This window comes from Rhinopithecus roxellana, chromosome 21 (genome assembly GCF_007565055.1).
Source record: "Rhinopithecus roxellana isolate Shanxi Qingling chromosome 21, ASM756505v1, whole genome shotgun sequence".
NCBI classification, from domain to species: domain Eukaryota; kingdom Metazoa; phylum Chordata; class Mammalia; order Primates; family Cercopithecidae; genus Rhinopithecus; species Rhinopithecus roxellana.
In genome coordinates this window covers 57,131,486-57,149,459 of record NC_044569.1, presented here as the reverse complement: position 1 = coordinate 57,149,459, position 17,974 = coordinate 57,131,486, and the positions used below count along the sequence as shown (strand labels likewise).

The following is a 17,974-nucleotide window of genomic DNA, read 5'->3' as shown; positions in this document are numbered from 1 at the left end:
TAAAGTTCTTACTGGAAGAGGTCCCTTCCACCCTCAGATCCCCCTAACTGGCTGAAAAAGGCAGCTGAGTTTCAAAGTAAATTTATTACACTGCAGCAATTCATGCTAAAACAAGTCAAAATTCATGCTTGTAGAATAGATACATGCTTTAAAATGCTAATTCTACCCCTTTTTTAAGAAAAACATTAACAGCAAAAAGCAAACATAAAGTTTCCCTTCAAGTAAGAAATCCCTCTACTACCCCTATTTTAATATAAAGCAGAAATAAAGGAATGCTGTTTTCTCACCCAAAGGCTATTTATGAAGCGCAAGCAAACTATTTCCATTAAGGTTTTTAAAATATCATCCAACAAATGAATATTAAACACACCTATTTTATGAAACTCTTGACTATGAAGGAATGCATATATGTCAATGAATCATAATAATGTAACACAATGAAGTATTACTATTTTAATACAAATATCCATTGTGTCAATTGTCACTGAACAAAAACACACTTTGGGTAGTGACCCCTTAAAACTAAACTACCAAACCACAGGTTTATGTAGTGATATTTTTTAAATACAAAATGACCAAACATAAAAGCAAATGAGTTGTTAGGTGCCACTGTATAAAGAACAGACATGTCACAATATGAAATTCTGACGATCAGGACAACTTTAGTTGACGACTTAAAAATAATTTCCAGATCCCCTTAAGGGGTAAATCAAGTTCAATGACCAAAAAATTCAACAGTGTGGCCTTGGTATCAGTTGGTAATTGATTTTAGTTTAAATATCAAGAAACTGATTTGTGTTTGAGGTTTTTCTTTTCTAAAAAAAAGAAAAGAAAGTTGCAATATTCTATGGCGTTCTCGTCAGAGTTCAAAATGATTACTATGGAATCAAGATACTGTGTGATGTCCAAATACTTGGGTGCAGAAGATATGAGGGCCAAGTACAATATTGACTATTTGACCGTATGTTCTATTTTTTAAGGGCTTTTTTTTTGGTGTTTGTAGTAAGTTATTTTAGTGAGTTATTTTAAAATTTATATGACTAACACCATTCAGAGCATCTTGCCCTCATATTCTCCACCCCATCCCCAAATTGAGGCAACAGGTCAATAGTCAAGTCAAAATTGTACCACTCCTACATGTATAATCATGCAAAAAAGTATAAGTGTATACATGCAGAGTGACATCACCTACCCATGAAAATAACTCGTCTGAAAGTCTTCATCAGTAGGAAATACAAGCATAAACTTGTTATCTGGCTTCATTCTTGTATCTTCCATATTTCCAAACAGCACACCTTATAACTTAGCTTAAATTTAGTATTCATCATAAACAGAGACAGCAATATTTTCATATATTACACTTAAAATTGAAAATAAATTATGATCACTGTCATTTTTCATTTCCAATATATTCAAACAATGACAAGTCAATACTATATAAACTTCAATAAAATAATGAAATGGTTGTCTTTCCAACTTTGTCTTCCAACAAGAAACCACAATTAAGGATCTTGTGTTCCAAGATCATTTTACACTATCATTAGGAAACCAAACTTAAATAAGATTTGTTTAAAGCACTTGGGGCCAGGTGTGGTGGCTCACACCTGTAATCCAAGTACTTAAGAGGCCAAGGCAGGTGGATCACTTGAGATCAGGAGTTTGAGACCAGCCTGGCCATCATAGTGAAAACCCCATCTCTACTAAAAATACAAAAAATTAGCTGAGTGTGGTGGCGTACACGCCTGTAATTCCAGCTACTGGGGAGGCTGAGGCACAAGAATCGCTTGAACCTGGGAGGCAGAGGTTGCAGTGAGCCGAGATCATGCCACTAAACTCCAGCCTGGGGAACAGAGCAAGGCTCTGTCTCAAAAAAAAAGCACTAGGCGTCAGGATTTGTACTCTGAGTTACTATACAAATATTAGCTAACTTATGGTAACAATTTGTGACATTCTTTTAAAATGTGATTCTTGCTATACAGAAGTAAATGACAGGTAAGATTCTGCAGTTATTTTATCTGCTTTTTAAAAGAAATATCTCTTGAAGGGGAAAAAAAATCGCTGGGGAGGAGCTAGGAAAATTCAGCACATTAATAACAGAAGCTGACTGGGCATAGTGGCTGACACCTGTAACCCCAGCACTTTGGGAGGCTGATGCAGGCAAACCACTTGAGGTCAGGAGTTTGAGACCACCCTGGCCAACATGGTGAAAACCCGTCTCTACTAAAATTAGCTGGGTGTGTGGTGCGTGCCTGTAATCCCAGCTACTTGGGAGGCTGAGTGAGGCAGGAGAATCGCTTGAACCCAGGAGACGGAGGTTGCAGTGAGCTGAGATCACACCACTACACTCCAGTTTGGGCAACAGAGCAAGATTCCATCTCAAAAAAAAAAAAAAAACAAAAAACAGAAGCTGCTATCCATTTGATTCTATCAGTTCATTATAGGATAGAATAAACATGGGGATACTGCCCTTGCTCTCACATGATTATTCCTCTATGCTACTAAAACAACTGCATTGCTACAATGAGACTGTTTTGATTTTCAAAAATATGAAAGTAATTACTTCAAGTAAAGTTATACATGAAAACATTTCCAATTTAAGATTCAGTCATTAACATAGGCACATTCAATGCTTACAACATTTAAGTTATCCAAGCTGCACATTCTCCCATCTGCCAGCTCTGATGTCTGTCACAATCTTAAAACATAAATTTCTAATATTGAACTTATTGGTTTTTCTATAATCATTAAAAGCATCTTTCTATAGAGGTAAATGTAACGCTTCTGTGTTAAATAATTAATAACCAATCAATCTGTGGATAACTCAGGTGCTATTTCTCCTCCTGATCAAATTATTTTGAAATGTTTGCTGTTACAATGACAACACAGGGAAAGTTAAAGGTCAAAAACCCACCAACGGCTGGGCACAGTCTATAATCCCAGCACTTTGGGAGGATGAGGCAGGAGGACTACTTGAGCCCAGGAGTTCGAGACTAGCCTGGGCAACATAGCAAGACCCCATCTCTATTATTTAAAAAGTATAATAGGGCCGGGCGCGGTGGCTCAAGCCTGTAATCCCAGCACTTTGGGAGGCCGAGACGGGCGGATCACGAGGTCAGGAGATCAAGACCATCCTGGCTGACACAGTGAAACTCCGTCTCTACTAAAAATACAAAAAACTAGCCAGGCGAGGTGGCGGGCTCCTGTAGTCCCAGCTACTCGGGAGGCTGAGGCAGGAGAATGGCGTAAACCCGGGAGGTGGAGTTTACAGTGAGCTGAGATCCGGCCACTGCACCCCAGCCTGGGCGACAGAGCGAGACTCCGTCTCAAAAAAAAAAAAAAAAAAAAAAATTATAATAATATTTTAGAATTTTTTAAGAATCTACCAACTACTTTTTATTTAAAAACATCAACTCATCCATTTTATGCTAGAAATGGGTTTGTACTGTCTCACGAAGCTTCTATCCTACACTAAATAGGTTCTAACTTTTCAAATACCAAAATATAGATATATCTGTGTTGTCGCATATTCCTGATACAGTGAGGTCTACCCCCTTATGACCTTAAGTCTTCTGCATTGTTGCCATCAAATGTTTAATTTTATGAACTAGTTTCCTTTTCAAGTATGTTCTGAATCTCATTAGAAAATCTGAATCACAAAAACAAATCAAAACAAAACCTAACTTTTCCTTTACTATGTTCATCCCATGACAAATTCCCCTTTCCAGGTTTGATAATCAGAAGCACAGGATTTTAAAACTAAACAAACACTACTCTCATTTTACAGACGAAAATTTGAGTCCTAATTAGGTGAAACCACAACAGACTATAATTGTTATCACTGCTGAAGGAAAGAAGAATATACAGGATGAGACTGGTGCTCCCAGCACAGGAACTATAGATTTTTGGCAGCAGACACAAGTTAAAGCCCTGCCTACTCCCTCTTAGCTACATGACCCTGGTAAACTATTTCACTAATCAGTGTCTTCGCGGAGTTATGCTGAGGGTTTGTCTTCGCGGAGTTACGGTGAGGGTTAAAGGTAATGTTAACAAAGAACACAAAAGGAATTTAAACATTGGTCCACTGCCCTGCCTTTCCATTATACTTAGCACCTGCCCTATTTTGTTGTTTGTTTGCTTACCTTTGCATGTATACTCTGCTGTATACCACTGGCATGCAAGAAGCTCTGAGGAACATCAGTGCCTATGCTAGTGCCTGATGTTGGTCATAGATGAACCCAACTCGGTAAGTAAATGCTTTGGCTAGGATTCATAGTTGAAAAAGGTCATCACAAACGTGACTTTTTTATTTTTGTTTGAAGTGAAATGTCAGCTTACATGTATTCATAGAAAAATGTTTCAAAGCCAAATGGAAATTGCTCAGGATTAATCTACATTTAGCATCATCTTGCCTACAAGAGCACCTCCACTAACACAAGTGTTGTCACTCTCTCATTATGAATGCTAACTAAATCTAGGAAACATGAATAATTCTTGTAACCCAGAGACACATGGGAATATCATTCCCCCTTCCCTTTCTATTGCTAAGTCTAAGGCACAAGGAAAGGTGGGGCAATGGACAAATACATGGTTGGCCCCTTTGACCCCCATTTCAATGTCTATGTAGCCATAGTAATATACAATAAAGCCTAGAAGAAATTCCCTTCTTCCTCTTTGCCATACCCAATCTCTCCAATCTCCTCACTAAGAGAAGAAAAAAAAATCTGTCTTGTTGCTGTCAAAGGACCCTATTACAGGCCCTTTGATGGCCTAGGCCCGGTTCTGTTATCCACACAACACCAAGAGAAAGAAGGAGGGGGTAAACATCATACTTAGCCTCAATCCAGATACTGAAAAGCAAAAAATCTTACACCTTATCTAGCCAAGGAATCTAAATATGGGGAATAAGGTGTGGGCATGAGGGACTGAGGGAAAGAGGCAAACCTCAAGAGCTACAGAAGAAAATTTGCATTTTAATAAAACCTACTCAAGAAAAAAAAAAAGCCGTTTCATTACACATTAGAATATTTACCAAGATGAAAATGTATATTTACAAATGAGGCTAGGCACAGTGGTTCACGCCTGTAATCCAGCACTTTGGGAGACTGAGGTGGGTGGATCACTTGAGGTCTGGAGTTTCAGACCAGCCTGGGCAACATAGTGAAACCGCTGTCTCTACTAAAAATACCGAAATTAGCCTAGCAGAGTAGCACACGCCTGTAGTCCCAGCTACTCAGGAGGCTGAGGCAGGAGAAGCACTTGAACCTGGGAGGCAGAGGTGGCAGTAAGCCAAGATCGCGCCACTGTACTCCAACCTGGGCAACAGAGCGAGACTCCATCTCAAAAAAGAAAGAGTAAAAACAGTAATAAAAATATCAATCATCGCTTCTTGGCCTTTTGACTAAGATCAAGTGTAAAAATATCAATCAAAAAAATAGAAAATACATGCAGAATAATTTGAAAAGAGAGCAGTCATTTTCAAAACATCTCTTAGAAAAGAATTTCATCAACAAAAGATAAAAATCTATAAAGGGCCATGTCCAGAAAAAAAGCCTTAAATACCAAAAACTATATATGTAGTATTTTCTTCAGAATAACATCAGAAAATTATTTTAGTAGAAGGAAGAATGTCTAAGATAGGGCTACATGGAAATGAAATGCAGCAATATGCACTGAAACTTTATGTTTAGGAGTTAAGTCATTTTTAAAATAAAACCAAATGAATGTATTTTGTACTTTTTCCATTATACTTAATTATTAAAAATTTAAACTTTTTGTTATAAAGTTTCCAAGATGAAAATAAGATTTTAAGGATTAAATTTGTCCTCATACTGGTAAACGTTACATCATTTTGTCCACCCAGGAAAGTTATTTATGATATTGATGAAGGGTTTACCATTTTAAAAAGATCAAAAGAGGTAAAAGCAAAGATCCAAGATTATCAGAGTAATGGAAAAGCTGATCAAAAGAAAAAACAACTTAATGTGTCACCACTAACTATAAAGTTGTGAAGTCTCTGATTCAAGTGGGATTATTCGAAAGATAACTCAGGTAATTAATCTGGATATTTAAGAAAAGCTATAAATACAGAAGTGAGGCACCTGAAGAGGTTACCATCTTTCAATTTATCTGTTTCAGGGACAAATCCATGAACTACTGCTTTGAGGATTTAGATCCGCAGAGAAAAAAAACTGAAATATCTGTACTGCATACAGCGAGAAAGAGCACAAAATTTAGACAGATTAGCCACATCCCTATGTCTATGTACCCTGCTAAAGAGTCATTCATTCCACATTCTAGCCTGGTGATTTCTCCTTGAATCAGTCTAAATTTTGCTATTTTTTCAAATATTCATCAATTTTTAATAGGATAGTTTAGTAGCACATACAGTTTAAAGAAAAAAAATCTTGACTTTTTATGTTCACAGTGGTATTTTCTCAATTACCAAAAAACCTAAAGATAATCCCCCAAATACGTAAAATCTATTGTTATATTAACTAGAAACTAATACCATTCATTTCATTACAGAAAAGCAAGTTTCTTGATTCAGAAACACCTAATATGAATTAACTGGTAGGGAACCACATAACACCATCCTCAACAGAGTAACAGGAAACATTTCTTTTTCAAAATTTTTATTCATCTAGGTTACATGTCAAATGCACAGTGAGGTAAAGGATATTAAGAAAATGCAATAAAATAAAAACAGTAATTTCATAACATTCTTCCCAAATCTTAAAGTTATATTATGAATAAAACTTAATAGCCAAAGAATACACTTCTTTCTGGATTATTCCTTCACTTTCTATGATGTCTTCTATTTTACACTGTGGTAATCTAATATAACATGAGAATATCTACTCAATACCAGCAAACTAACAGTTTGGTTGCAACTTCCACTAACTTTCATAAACTTCAGAGGAAATAAAAATAGAAACCAGGGGGGAAAAATGAGTATAGAAACTTGGAAGTTATTCCATGTGACTTACAATTCACAATCTCGTAACTTCTAAACAAATTAAAATGACATGTTTTTTATCTGTACTAGGATTAAGGGAATATGTTATTTCTGAAGAGGATTTTGAGAAAAAAATTTACTGAAATTGTTTTGACACTGTATTTTCTGACGTGGCATTCCATGAAATCTTTTTCATTGTACCCTCACTGTACTATTTAAATAATGTTTTTAAAGGCGAGACGAAAATCAATATAAGCTAAATAAAATATAAAAGGTACAATTAATTTAAAAGGCTACCTTTTTGTAAGATAACTTGCCCATAATTTGCTATTTTAAACAAATGAAAACACAAAGCCTGTTTGCCATCTTTCTTATAACATTCATGTAACTGTATATCTTTATGCAAAGTCAGCTATATGTTAAAAATAAAAATTACCAGTAATATCAATTTACGGTACTTTGCTTAAAAAAGAATTCACTATATTGTTTCTTTCATTAACAAACAGACTTAATACACTTTAAATCATTCTGCACGCAACTTTTAAGAAATAAATCAGACTGAGCACTGTGGCTCACGTCTGTAATCCCAGCACTTTCAGGGGCTGAGGCGAGTGTACTACCTGAGGTCAGGAGTTCGAGACCAGCCTGGCCAACATGGTGAAACCCTGTCTCTACTAAAAATACAGAAAATTAGCTGGGCATGGTGGTGGGCGCCTGTAATCCCAGCTACTTGGGGAGTTGAGGCAGGAGAATCGCTTGAACCTGGGAGGTGGAGGTTGCAGTGAGCCAAGATCACACCATTGCACTCCATCCAGCCTGGGCAACAAGAGTGAAACTCTGTCTCAAAAAAAACAAAAAAAACAAAAAAACAAAAAAAAAGAAAGAAATCTTATGTAAACTGAGATATACCTAGACCCAGAGACTCTTGCTGTTAAATCTTAGTAACAGCAGGGAATGACAAAAGCAATACTCAAAATAAATTAGTTACTGTATATTCTTTTACTCGGTCTACTAGTGAGATTCAAAAAAAAAAGCCCCAAACCTTTAATCTTAGAAAGACATTTTTTATCAAGTTTAATTACCATAACTAGGTTTATATGTAGGCAACTTTTATTTTTTTACATACTGTTAGGAAGCAATAAACAGGTATTATATTAATAATCTGAATCCATTAGAAATCACTGTAGCAACTGTACAGTTATCTGCCTCCAGCCACTTGATAAGTCTAACATTAATGAAATTCAGTTATTTCAGAATTCTGAAGATGGGTACACACATACATACACCCATGAAACTAGGCTCATTTCTCTTAGTAAAAATCCAAACAAACAAAAAACTGATAATGCTTTCCCTTGGAGCCTTCCAAATAACAACCTGTATGCTACTTCTAATTTTAAAAAAAGTAAAACTTCATGTAAAATATTAAGCCTGAAGATTTTAACTTGACCTTGTTGTGCTCGAAATTAAAATTGTATGTGGGCTTTAAAAACTATGCTCGATTTTAATAATGCACAAAAAGTACAGATCAATATGATTAAGAGAGTTATCATTGTCTAATAAGTGGCTCAAATAACCAGATCACTCTAATCTGCTGGTTAAATTCTCTTAAGATGATTAGGTATCTAATGTCCTAGGACTGAGCTAGCAAAAACTAGGCAGAAAGCAAGCTGTAGCTAGATTATCAAAAAACACATTTACCTTTAGTGAGAGGATAATGGCCTCTTAAATGCCAACTAAAGAGAAATACTAAAAGGAAGTATCAACATGTAACAACCAGTAAGAAAATTATAACTGTGGTAGTTAAAACTATAATTTGTTTCCTAACATTTCTCAAGTTATTTTTTTTTATAATGTTTGGCGATTTTTTAAATGAAACATTTTTTAAAAGTCTGCAGCTTAATCCTTTTAATTCTCTCCCACGAAAACAAGAGAAAAAAAATTATCTGATGGATTAGACAAAGGGAAAATTCCATATGCACATATTAGAGAGATGCAACAGTCCAGACATGGGATTTTATTCTTAAATAAAAAAGCATTTCAACCATTTCTGGATTAGTGTTGTAGGCTGAAAGAGATTTCTTTCCAGCATTAACCTTTTATAGACTACAAATAAATACAAACAGGACACGGTCCTTAACCTTCTTAAAATTCTAGGAAAATTAAGGGAATTCAGAGGAAATGAAGGTAGGACCACTAGGGACTTAAACAATAGCTACATAAAAATCCTGTCACATAATCCAAAAGTAATTCCCACTTACTAGTATTATTAGTACTATACATGTAATCTTGAGAATACAGACTGCCTCAGGAAAAGAGAATGCAATAACCTACACTAGTCAAGTAAAAAATATATATATATTAAAACTACTTCACAGGCCAGGCACAGTGCCTCATGCCTGTAATCTCAGCATTTTGGGAAGCCAAGGCAGGCAGATCAACTGAGGTCAGGAGTTTGAAACCAGTCTGGCCAACATGGTGAAACCCCATCTCTACTAAAAACACAAAAATTAGCCTGGCCGGTGGTGGGCACCTGTAATCCCAGCTACTCAGTAGCCTGAGGCAGGAGAATCGCTTGAACCCAGCAAGTGGAGGTTGCAGTGAGTCAAGATCGTGCCATTGCACTATAGCCTGGGCGACAAAGTGAGACTCCGACTCAAAAACAAAACAAAACAAAATAAAAAACCTACTTCATAAGGCAAGGCGTGGTGGCTCGTACCTGTAATCCCAGCACTTTGGGAGGCCGAGGCTGGGGGATCCCTTGAGCTTAGGAGTTTAAGACCAGCCTGGGCAACACAGCAAGACCCCACCTTTGCAAAAAATAAGAAAATTAGCCAGACATGGTGGCACACACTTGTGGTCCCAGCTACTTGGGAAGATCACTTGAGCCTGGGAGGTTGAGGCTGCAGTGAGCCGTGACCATGCCACTGTACTCCAGTCTGGGCAACAGAGCAACGCTCCGTCTGGAAAAAATTTAAAAAATAACCCCAGCACTTTGGGAGGCCGAGGCAGGTGGATCATGAGGTCAGGAGATCAAGCCCATCCTGGCTATAGTGAAACCCCATCTCAACTAAAAATACAAAAAAATTAGCCGGGCGTGATGGCAGGCGCCTATAGTCCCAGCTACTCAGGAGGCTGACGCAGGAGAATGGTGTGAACCTGGGAGGTGGAGCTTGCAGTGAGCTGAGATAGTGCCACTGCACTCCAGCCTGGACAACAAGTACTTCCCATATTGACACTTCTTTAAATGTCTGTAATATAAAAACAAAGTATGATGAAAGGGGAATTTTTTAATTGCTCTACCTGGAAAAGGTGTAACCATTTTAAAGCAAAACCTATTGTTTTTCAAAACAACACTCCTTAAGACAGCGATGTATTACCTTCAAAGCACTCTGCAAAAACTGAAAATCAAGATAAAAATTTTCCTATATATGTTTCTGTTAGAAATTATTCCTAAAGTTAAACTCGCCAAACCACGGGATGTCAAATTTTACTTTAGGATAAATTTTTAATATTTTGGTATAGGTTCTAAGAATTAAATCAGTGTATTCTGGCGTTCCTTATCTTTCTGCCAAAACCTCTTTTTCTTCCTTTTACTCAAAATTTTGTAGAAAGGGCTTTCCAAAATTATTAGTGTTCAACACCTTTTCAAATATTCAAAATATTATTCTTACCTTGAATATCAACTATTAATACCTATGTTTTAGGCCAGATGCGAATCCCACAGAATCCCAGCACTTTGAGAGGCCAAGGTGTGCAGATCACTTAAGCCCAGGAGTCTGAGGCCAGCCTGAACAGTGTATCAGAACCCCGTCTCTACAAAATATACAAAAATTAGCCAGGTGATAGTCCCAGCTATTTGGGAGGCTGAGGTGGGAGGATTGCTTGAGCCTAGGAGGCAGGGGTTACAGTGAGACGAGATGGCACCTCTCTGCACTCTAGCCTAGATGACAGAGTGAGACCCTATCTCCCCAACCCTCACCAAAAAAAAAAAAGCCTACCTATGTTTGTTAATCCCATTCCACTGAAATTTTTTTCTTAAAGGCAAAAAAAATCTACAGAGCTCTTGCCTGATTATCCAATAATAATAAAAATTAGAATGGATCCAGTCAATACAACACTAGCAATAAGTTGTCTATGTTATTCTTAAAAAATTGACCTTTTCTATTTTAAAATGCATTTCAAAGCATGCTTAATATATTAAGTATTATATCATAAAACAAAAAAGAAGCCTGTTAAGTGCTTGAAGCAGTTTACACATGCATAGAAAAGTAGTCTTTAACATAATGAAATTAAATTAATATTTTCTTACATCTAAAAATCTATGTCTAATAAAAATCTGGGATTCCAGGAAGAAGGTGAAGACAGAACTTCCCTGAAAATACCTAAACTTCAAGTAAAGACTGTAGATTCATTAAAATTCAGTCAGTCATCCAAAACCAGTATGTTCTTCCTGTTGATGTAAAATTTAATTTTAAAACAATCTGTTTGGGGAAATAGTTAACCAATGTTGCACTATCATTTCAGAGAGAAACCCATCAGTTATAACAAACTCTTATATATTTTACAATGAAAAATCATACTCACATTATTTATTGTAAGTTGCTCCCAGTGTTCAAACCTTACCTCTACTGGTGAAATATTAAGTTCAGAAAATCTAAAAATCATTACACAAAAAAAGAAGAGATCGACCAGGCACAGTGGCTCATGCCTATAATCCTAGCACTTTGGGAGGCTGAGGCAGGCAGTTCACCTGAGGTTGGGAGTTCAGGACCAGCCTGACCAACATGGAGAAACCCCATCTCTACTAAAAATACAAAAATTAGCCAGGCATGGTGGCGCATGCCTGTAATCCCAACTACTCAGGAGGCTGAGGCAGGAGAATCACTTGAACCCAGGAGGCGGAGGTTGAGGTGAGCTGGGTTCACGCCATTGCATTCCAGCCTGGGCAATGAGAGCGAAACCTCATCTCAAAAAATGAAAAAAAAAAAAAAAAAAAAAAAAGGAGAGACTGCTAATCATATATATATATTATATATATATATATATATAATATATATATCCTTGTACAAGGATGTATATATCCTTAAACAAAAACTGAGCACAGAAATAAGTCATCCCCAAAGTTAACTTCTAATTCTCATAAAACCAGTTCTAAAATAAAAAAACAAATAAAGCAGCAATTTTCAATTTTTCAATTCAAAACCAGAAAAGGAAAAAACTTGGTTCAGTCTATTACTGGTAATTTACAAGTTACAAGTATGTGGATATAGAACTGAACCAAAACAAAGTGGTGACATATTTTCTGAGTAATGTTACTAACAAATATTGAGAGACATATCGAAGATCTTGATTGTTTATATGAGACTCTAAATATACCACCTATATTTCCTCTTAAAAAACACAAGCAGAATTCGGTTTTTTTCCTAAGTGGCAACTTCATTAAATAAAATGAACCTTTTCATATTGATGTTATTATAAATGTGAAAGACTAATTTCCTCTCAAAAATAAATCCAGGCCAGGCGCAGTGGCTCATGCCTGTAATCCCAACACTTTGGGAGGCAGAGGCAGGTGGATCACCTGAGGTCAGGAGGTTGAGATCAGCCTGGCCAACATGGTGAAACCCCTGTCTCTACCTAAAATACAAAAATTAGCTGGGCATGGTGGCAGGTGCCTGTAATCCCAACTACTTGGGGGGCTGAGGCAGGAGAACTGCTTGAACCCAGGAGGCAAAGGCTGCAGTGGGCCAAGACCACACCATTGCACTCCAACCTGGGCAACAAGAGTGAAACTCCATCTCAGAAAAAAAAAAAAAAAAAAAGTAAATCCAGTGGAAAACCCAATTTTAAAAAACCACTTAGTATCAGCAAACTTACATATTCCTATTGAAGACTGTAATCCTAATTTAGCTATGTCTCACATTATTACTAGAAATCTTTAAAAGATAAAATGCCAGCATTTACCAATCCCAGGCTGCACATAAAAACATCTATCATGTTGCAAGACCTTCAATCCTGTGATATTTTCTATCTTTTGACATGCTCTATGAGTTCTTTAACATAACTAAGGTCCATTTCTTTTTAATTCGAGGATTGAAAACAAAATTAAACTGGTAGTACATTCACTAATAAACTTAGTCACTAGCAATTTAAAACCCCACCCAATACACACCCCTGGATAGTGATCATTTTATCTTTACCCTCTACAGGTACCCTTTACATCAGGGTACCAGAAATTCCACTGGCTGATGCCTACCAGATTACCGCCTTGGGCACTGAGCTTTAAATTAAAGCTCAAAATAAAAATCCATCTCCATGTCAATGAAAAATACTATTTTTCTCATGCATGAACTCAAGCTGCAGTCTAATCTGTTTTCCCTACATTATCTTGAATAGTAGGCACGTAGCAAATATTTGCTCAAAACCGTATTGTGTTCTTCTGCATACAAGTGATACTGAATATAATTCATGAAAAACTAGCAACAAATTAGATTATTAAATGACGTGGAATAATTACATAAAAATGTTCATGGAGTACATTCACAGTTAACTATGAGTTTCACAGTTAACTATGAGGTCCCCCAATTAGAAGCAAAAGTCAACATCGTCTGTACAGAGTAAGTGCTAAGAGATTCTCAAGGAATTAACCATCTACCTATTTGGGTTCACTAAAATTTCCAGTTTTTTGTTTTATTTATATTTTTGGTAAAAAGCAAGGAAGAGGATGGCTCCTGCTATTGTATAAATATGGTTCTATGTTCCAACCATACATAACAAAACTCAAGCTAAAATGTATCAAATTCTGGGGCGTTCTGTCGCAAATACCTAATTTTTAAAAAGGAAGCTGTTTTTTACTGCAGCTTTTAAAACATCATCAGGGCTGGGCTTGGTGGCTCACGCCTGTAATCCCAGCACTTTGGGAGGCCAAGGTGGCGGATCACGAGCTCAGGAGTTCAAGGTCAAGAGGTCAGCCTGGCCAACATAGTAAAACCCTGTCTCTACTAAAAATACAAAGAAAATTAGCCAGGCATGGTGGCGGGCTCCTGTAATCCCAGATCCTCGGGAGGCTGAGACAGGAGAATCGCTTGAACCCAGGAGGCGGAGGTTGCAGTGGGCCAGTGGGCCGAGATCGTGCCACTGCACTCCAGCCTGCGCAACAAAGTGAGACTCTGTCTCAAAAAAAACCCAGCAACATCATCAAAAGAAACTTACAATGGGCAAAAGCATATTATTTCTCACACAATCCAAAAATGCAGATTGTCAATACAATTAATTTTGTGATAGATTCAAAGGTTGTTAGGTAATATTCCCATTTCCAGCAACGTTAACTAGAAAATTGCAATTATACATCTTTGGGAACTCTGACATACTGTCAATATTTGGACAAGTCATGTAAGAACCAAAGGGCTGCTGTGGCAGTACTTGGAAATCAGGCATCTGCCATGTAAGCACTTGATGGGTGATAGGGAAAATTCTTTGGCCAACTAGTTGCATTTTAGGTCCCCTGGGTTCGAGTAGCTGCTTGTTCTCTTTGCCAGTGTCAGGGTGAATTACCTTTTCCATCCACAGGTGGAACTTCTCTGTCTGCCTCTGCATCTTGGAAAAACAGCTCCTGGCCTCTTCTAGGACACTGCCTGTGCAGTTCCTATCACACAGCACCCCTGTCAAGTAATCCTGTAACTTCCCTGGGCGCTCCTTCAGATCCCCCAGCATGACCGAAGGCACCTTTAAAGACACTGAGGCCATTTCATAAAACATTATTGCTTCAGAAACTGTATTTTTATTAAGACACACTTAGGAAAATGACATAAGCATTGCTAAGAAGAGCCTGATAGATCTAGCATTCATAGGTAGTGATTAAATTCATTAATCAAAGCCACTAATTCCAAAAAAAAATGAAATAACATTATTTTTCATAGCTTTAATATATCTACCTGGCAGCATGTATTCTGTTACTACACAGGCTGAATACAACTGACTGAATCTGTAACAGTAGTTTCCAATCTTTGCTGAACAATAAGAACTGGAGTGGCTTAAATACCAAAACCTAGGGTGGCTCCAAGGCACCTAAGATTTGTTTCAGTTTAAGCTCCCCAGGTGATTTTAATGTACAGCCTTAGTTGAGAACCACTGCATTCTTGAGTATTTTAACTCCTTTCACTTTAAAATTCTAAAAAGTTGTTTTGTCAGCTGGCCCATACTCAATCATTATACAATCACTCTCAGGTGATGATTCTTACCACACAAAAGATCTGTTTTAATTTTTTTTTTTTTATTCTTATGGAAAACCACATGAAGGAGATGATACAGAATACCTCTGGGTCAGCTTTTACAAACTGGTCTGTGTAAAGTGTTAAAATGCATGCCACACACACAAAACAAAATGTAGTCACAAGTTTGGGATATACTACAAATCACATCCTTCCCCTCTGGAGAGCACCTTCATTAATGACTGAAGTGCCCCGTGGTTTAAAACAAATGACATCTGTTAACACATAATCCAGCACTTTCCAAACATCTGAACATGTGTACAACTATTAATACCCAGTAGCACAGTGGTCTAGTTTAGGATATGGTCCCATACATATATAATTTCATCCTTGAACTAGGCTAGATCATCTTTGGTTTGGGTACCCTATAGTCTGGGTCTCTAATAAAACTATACTGAACTCTTCATTCTAAGGGACCTAATAAAAATGTTACTTCCTCAGATCATTCTTGACTACACTAACTAAAATAGCTTTTCTACCCCATTCCTAGTCAATCTTTATCTCTTACATCCTGCTTATTATTCACATCATATATCCCTACCTGATAGCATATGATGAATTCATTTATTGTCTCCTCATGAAAGATTAAGTTCCATGACAGCAGAGACTTCTCTCACCGTAGTATCCCCAAAGCCATGGACTAGGTGCTCAGATACTTGCTGAATAAAAGAGTGATTGATGGAATCAATCAATCTTGGCCTTATACCATCAACCTACATCAGAGTCTTATAAATAATGCTGTTATGGAATGCTCTATTGAGCATTTGTTAAACTAATTTGTGAAAACATGGTTTGCTTTATCACATAGTGACCTTTTATGAAGATGCAAAGAGAAGTTTCCCATGTCTCACTATCAAATACAACTGGGCTTCTCCTAGATAAAAAAAGAATTTTTAATTCAGTCAGGCCACCTATTTTCAATGCCTAAAAGGCTGTGAGACAAACATTTAGCCCAGTTCTACCTAGCAAATAAAAACCTCATGAAATCGGTCACCAACCTCTAATTTCATTTTATTCCTTTTCCTCTGATTACTCCATCCCCTATGCTGTCTTCACTTTTTAACAAAGTTTTGTTTATATGAAAACTCCCTCAAGAAGGACATGACTTTCCCCAAAGGTTAGTATGTTTAGCTTATGGGAAAAAAGACTAAATGAAATTTAAAGCTTAACTTCCTTTAAGCCCCATTATAAGTGCTGGGCAAACTGAAGCACAGGACAGGAAATCAGATGCCTCCTTTGATCTGCTTTAGATTCTCTCATTACTTATTTCTCAATGAATACTAAAAATGGGTATTTAAAAGCTGAAAATGATATAAGAACATTTATGCTGGGGGCAGTGAGATAAGTTGTAGCCTCATAAAGATTCTTACAAGCAATAATCACTGATAAGCAAGACATTCTGAGGCCTTCAAAACAGGGACCAATGATGCATTTATCAAAGCCCACAGAACGTACACCACCAAGAGCGAACCCTAACAGTAAACTACAGACGTTGGGTGATAATGATGTGTCAATGTAGGTTCATCATTGTAACAAATGTCCATTCTAGTGCAGGATGTTGATAGTAGGGGAGGCCATGGCTATGTGGGAGAAGGGGGTACATGGGAACTCTCTGTCTCCTCTGCTCGATTTTGCTGTGAACTTAAAACTGCTCTAAAAGCAAAATCTATTAAAAAAAATGACAAAAAAAAGGGACCACATTCTCACCTTAAAGACACACATGCTCTTTTATTAACACTAAGATATACCTTATTTTGATAAAAAGACTTTATGCTTTTCCTTTTACAAAGCTAATATAGGCACTCAGTTTAGGAAATAAGAAAAGCAGGCCAAAAATAGTATCTTGGTGCTTTAACACGAGAAATTGCCAAAGGATACCCACCAGTAAGACTTTAAAGCTTTTTAATTAAGTTAACATCATCCAGACCTTGTAGCATATAGAAAACCACATTTACACATTGCATGCTTTTCAAATAATCGCTTAAATGAAGTAAAAGAGGGCATTTAATGCTTGCTAATTAATATAGAACTGTGCTGTGATTTATAACTAATGTAATTTCAAAAAAACCAGACTCTACTGTTTAGAACTTGATACCCATTAGCAGTAAGAGAACTTAATTGAATCAGACTACCAGTTTCACAGTGATTTTCAGATATAGGAGACTTAACATATCATTGCTTAACTGAGCGGTTCTGAGCCCTGGCTACTCAGTGTCATCACCTAAGGCTGATCGTATAAATGTTATCAGTTTTAAAGCTGCTGCCTGGGGTCAGACTCCAAAGACTCTGATCGAATGGGGTTAAAATGGGGTCTGGGCATCAGACATTTTAAATGCCACCCAGCTGATTCTAATACATAGCCAGATTGAAAACCATATGTATTTTACTCACCTGATTTGCATTTACCAAGCTGAAACTAGACAGTTTTACCTGATTATTTTGTGTCAGTGTTTTGTTATCAATGTATTTTGTGAGTCTCTTAAATAGCTACAACCAGATTACAAAAGGCTTAAAATAGGGACATGCGGCTTTTAGCCACTGAAATCATTTGATATTCAATCTAGGAAAAATGTCAATTACTGCGCTTCATGGATTCACTATGTGGGTTTGGGATCTTCAACCATGAATCCTCCTCACTGCCTTCTATTTAAAATTTGCCAAGCAATTAAATCCCCAAAAGGTTAAAAAGCCTCAAAAATTAGTAAGAAAAAACACATGTCAGAAGAAAAATGTGCCAAGAATATGAACAGAC

The 17,974-nt window shown here is 36.9% G+C and overlaps 1 protein-coding gene across 2 annotated transcripts in view; it reads right to left on the bottom strand.

Moving 5' to 3' along the window:
- RNF165 (ring finger protein 165) overlaps window positions 1-17,974 on the bottom strand; it is a 293,800-nt gene that overhangs the window by 223,879 nt on the left and 51,947 nt on the right. The window lies entirely within an intron of this gene.